General features: G+C 35.7%; 1 long non-coding RNA gene across 1 annotated transcript; it reads right to left on the minus strand.

Annotated features, from left to right (window-relative positions):
• Positions 1–334: 334 nt before the first annotated feature.
• LOC140338361 (uncharacterized) lies at positions 335–3,850 on the minus strand. Its single transcript, XR_011922237.1, has 6 exons — positions 3,707–3,850; positions 3,546–3,623; positions 3,390–3,451; positions 3,233–3,295; positions 3,027–3,137; positions 335–761 (listed from the first exon to the last, which is right to left on the minus strand). It is a non-coding gene; the product is annotated as an uncharacterized lncRNA (long non-coding RNA).
• Positions 3,851–5,288: the final 1,438 nt, after the last annotated feature.

Below are 5,288 nucleotides of genomic sequence, written 5' to 3' on the forward strand. Positions count from 1 at the left end.
TCAGATTTACCACACTTGCCAACTAAGTGCAAATCCTTTTTAAGAAATCTATTTCAGGTTTGCTGGATAACCAAGGTTCACCCTCTTCTCTAGTCTTGGAGAGCTGTAATAAATTAGACATATATGGTATGTTTTACCATAAATACTTACTGACTACCTTATTTTTTTCTTTATATTACAGACTTACTTGGTTAAAAAATATTTTTTAGTGTCATATGACGTTAGTATATCTAACTAAAGGCATTGGAAGAAAAAGGGAAGAAGAGAAGAGAAGAAAAAGGACAAAGAAGACTTTTAAGCGGCACTCATGAAGTGATCTTATTGAATAAAAACATTTTATTAGTTACTAGCATATATAAAAATTATTGGAATGAATGTGGTTCAAAGACAGGGTTTTCTTTGGCAACAATTTTTAGTGTATTCAACGACAATCAATAGTACATTCTCATAAATGTGAAACAACAAACAATAATATCAATAGTACAGATTTGTCAGGTACTTCCTCTCCCTTAGAGGTTAATTACCCAAATCTTTTTGTAAACATCCACAGTAAAAATTAGAGGAGTATTTCCTCCTATCTAGAGGTCATTTACCTCCTATGCTAGACAGAGACCAACTATTTTATAATGCATAGAACATATAACATATACGGATTTCTGACGCAGCTTTGTTAACCCGACGTGTTTTGCCCAATCTAGGCTTCCTCAGGGGTGATGCTACGTATGTTGATGTTCAAAGCTCTGTTTCTTGAAGGCATCTCCCTGGTAAATGAATATCTGTTACAATAGTATATAGATATTTAGGTAATTGTTTTATTTCTTATTTTAAATAGTGCCTAAATTACTTTTAATGGAATGTGTTATCAAAATAATTAATGTCACATATATTCCTGAAGTTTGATATTATATAGTATCTCAGGAATCAAAACAGAAATCCTTGTATGTGTATTCAATTCAAATAATCCTATTCCTTCAGTGGTAACCTAATGAGTTTTTACATTTTATTATGCTTCAATATAATTTATTTTGTAAAGAGGGACATTTATTAACCCTCCTAGCAGTAATCACGAGAGGTGGATTTTACATGTTAAAAGCGGTAATCCTGAGTCACACTCTGGGTCGCTAAAAAGTTAAAAAGAAAACCACTTACCTTGTTCTGTTGGCTTCCCTGGCATCCTGCTGGTCCCTGCAGGTCCTTGGGACTTCTTTCTTTGATCTTCGGCCGGCGACTGCAGAGACATTTTCCAGGGTTTCCCAGTGATGTTGGTGCATGCATTGGTTGCACCGGTGCATCGGTTCATTTCTGTGAGGATTTATATGTCTAAAAGTGGTACATTGTTTTTCATGAAAATGTATTTTATAGTATAATAATAGTACGAGTATAAAAAAAGTTGGAAACACAAAATCATGTCAAAATAGTAAAATAAATAAATTAAAAAAAAATATATATTTTTTTTTTAACTTAAAAAAAAAAAGTTTTAAAAAATAAATAATATACTAATACTATTTTATTGTACTGTAGAATAAAGGTTCATGAAAGACAATGTACTTCTTTTACACATAAAAATCCACTGTATTGCATTCAATACAGTTATTTTGTATTGAATGCAATACAAATGGATTTTGAGTTTCCCGCCCCGCCCGGCCGGCAACGTACGCACGCACTGATGTCATCAGGAACTTCTCGGTGACTCATCGAGTGCAGAAGACGCCGGAGGAAGAAAAAAGAAGAGGCGAAGGAGAAGAGAAAATGTGAAAGACGACGCGTGACGCCAGCAGATCAGGTAAGACTCGATTTACCATTTTTTCCCATGGGTTTACCTACCCCGGGTGTGACTCAGGGTTATCGCTTTTAGCATCTTTTTTCTATCCCAAGTGACACTAGGGGTTACCACGCAGGGGGTTAAATATTGGACATATTTCGGTGAGTTATGCCTAAGAATTATAGGCCTACAATGTAAAATAAATTTCCATGCAAAAAAAATGTAATGCTTTTTGCATGAAAATACGGACAGAATTAGAATGCTAGAGGGGTTAAGAAAATCAGAGACAGACGTAGACACACACTAGACTGCCTGTAATTTTGTATATTCTATGCATTTATATGTGTGTTTTCGACCCCTGTGCCTATAATCTTAGGCTACCAAATTTTCACTCAAAACAGATACACAATTAGGGAATGGTCAGGGTTGGGTTTTATTCTGTTGCAGGAAGAAATAATTGAAGAATAGATTGCCTCTGTGCATGAAAGCCATTCAAACCCCAAACAATCCAATATATTCTCTCTAGCATGCTTAGGTTAGTAATGAGCCCAGTGTTCTGATTTTCAAAAATTTTTTTTTAACAAACATAACATTGTACTAATCAAAAATGGCAGCTTTAGTTCATTCTGCTCATAAAACATTAGTCACACATGTCTGATTTACGTTACTTTTTAAAACTCTATTCCCTCTCCTCCCCAGTCTGTTAAGTCATTGTCTCTCTGCTCCTTCACTCTCCTGCTTTCTGTCTGTGCTCCTGCACCTTTTTTCTCTACTGCTACTTTTTGGTGACATCCCACACAACTGGCAAAAGAGAGAAAACCAATCCCACAGTGATATGATTCCGAAGATACCACTGAAGTGGTGGCCAAGCCAAAAGATAATAGTGCAAAAAAGTAAAGCGTAGAAGAGTAGTGTCTCTTAATGGCAAATACAAATCTAACAAAGCTTAAAATACTTTATTCTATTCATTAAAATATATTTTTAGAAATATCATTTATAAAAAAAGCCATGGCAGTTCTAGCCATACCTCACCAATAAAACACTCTCACATATACAACCTCCAAATATGGGTCAATAATGTGCCCATAGTTTCTCCCTGATGCGTTTTGCCCTGACGGGCTTCCTCAGGGGATTTTTAAGACCCTAAAAAAATTTCATTATTAGGTATGTGTTTGTACATGATAAATTTATAAAACAACTTCCACAGTATTGAAAAATCCACAGTATTGAAACAGGTATGTATATTTATGTAGCGTTGACTTACTTGGTATATTGACCCCAGTAGAAGAAAAATGCGAGAGTAAATTCTCAGTATGCTTCTACCAGAGATAAAAGCGAAGAGAAACATAGCTAGATTGGAGATTCTTTAGTTGATCTGTGGATCAGGAACCCAAAGTGAATGTATTGTTAATTGGAGATGAATAATATTACAGAGAGTTTAGATGAATGTGAAATCATAAAAGGACTTACTGTGTTTAAAAGTAGAGAGGTGAGTGTGATAATGAAAGGAGAAAATATGGGTTTCAGATATATCTAAAGACAAAAATTTTACGTCATGAAAATGTTTTAAAGTCCTGGGCCAAAATAATTGTAAAGTATACCGTAGTTGGTCTACTAGGCAGCATACCCGAGGTTATAAAAAAGGGGAAAAACTGACTGAAGTTCTATTCTTCTATCCTACGGTGAGATCTGTAGAATTAAGCATGGGATAAGATTCAGATTGGCTAATTCGTGATTAAGTATAATCAATCAGAAAAAATAGATAAAATAGATAAAAACCTACCTCCAAAAATATCAAGTCTTATAGATAATCTAGGAAGTGCTTTCCAAAATGAAGAAAGATACCCCAAGTAGATCTAGGCTAGAAAAAGGATTACGTCTTTTTAATATGATGAGCGATAACCTTAGGGATTTAGTGACATATTCAAGGAATAAAATACATACTGTTGCATGGGAAAGTGAAGGAAAGAGCTGGTGACAGCTGTCCAAACCAGGACTCGCGAAGCCTATAGCTCGTGCTTAAATGAGTTAAATGTCTAACCAGCTGAAGTACTGCGCGTGTGTGAATTAGCACGCCTGCTTTGATTATTCAGAGCTGCTTGCTTACGCCAATTTGAAGTTGTTTAATAAAGTTTAATGATTTTTGAAGCCGGAATGCGCATGCGCACGGTTCCATTTAATCTTCCCCGTCCTAAGGGGAGGTAGTTTATTGGGCAGTGTTATATGGGTTAGACCCGCCTGTTACTGGGCGGGTCCAATTTTTATAGAGCCGATCCTCTGATGCCTTCACCCGTTATATGCCGGAACATAGCCATGGACAAGCAGGTCCTGTGCAGCCCAGCAGCCCAGCACGGTTGATCAAACGGGGGGGCTTGGGGGTAGGAGGGGCAAATCTGTAGAAATCAAAATAAAGTGATGAAAATAAAATAAGAGGAATATTGTAATAATGAAAAAAAGATTAAGGATTTTTAAATGGGTGCTTTGTTACTTTTTTTTTTTTTAAAAGTAGAGGGGTAGTGATAATTGCGCTATAGATATTTGATGTTGTGTATAATATTTAGATGTAATATGTATATATCATGGCATTACATCTAATAGGAATTGGTTGGTTGTATACAAAAAAAGTCAAGCTAAGACTGGATCAGCATTTTACATACTCATTATATACAGTAAAATGAGGTAATGAACAAAATAATATATAACTAATATGAAACATTCAGAAAACTTGAATCATGTAGAAAAATAATTTTAACTATATCACTGTGTAAATCATAGCCCAAAAATTTTAAAGATCCCTAAATTGGTACGTATATTGAGATTAAATCTGGATGTATCCTATACATCTGCTACGCATTTTCAGGTTAGATCTAGATAAATCCTATACAGATACACAAATAGAGGTAGTGCAAATGATATAGCATTTATACAAATAATAATAAAAGTAGTTTAACTGGTGTTTAACCTATTCATATTGATAAGGGTATGAACTATACTGGTGCATTGACAGAAATAGTGCATATGATCATAGTTAGAGATGAGCGAATTTCTTGAAAATTCGATTCGGTCGGTTTGCCGAATTTTCCGAAAAGATTCGCTTTGATCCGAATTTAAAAAACAGCTATTTCCGGTCATTTCTGCTATTTCGCGGTTGCCGTGCAGTACTTCTACTATGTATTCTTAGATAGAGTTTCTCTATCTAAGAATACAGGGCACTAAAAGGCATGAATGGGGACAAGTCCCCATTCATCCCTTGTAGTGCCCAGAGATCGTAGTAGAACTGCAGAGGTCATCTGCAGTTCAGTTTTGCCACGTGGGAAACAACTGCAGTCCTCTGCAGTTCCACTACAATGTCCAGGAAATACAGGTGATAAATGGGGACTTGTCCCCATTCATCACCTGTAGTGCCCTGTATTCTTAGATAGAGAAACTCTATCTAAGAATACATAGTAAAATCACAGCACGCCAAGAGCGATTGCTGTTGCAGCGCTGTTCTATGTATTCCCCATTCATCACCTGTAATTCCTGG

The sequence above is a fragment of the Pyxicephalus adspersus genome, chromosome 9 (genome assembly GCF_032062135.1).
Source record: "Pyxicephalus adspersus chromosome 9, UCB_Pads_2.0, whole genome shotgun sequence".
Lineage (NCBI taxonomy): Eukaryota > Metazoa > Chordata > Amphibia > Anura > Pyxicephalidae > Pyxicephalus > Pyxicephalus adspersus.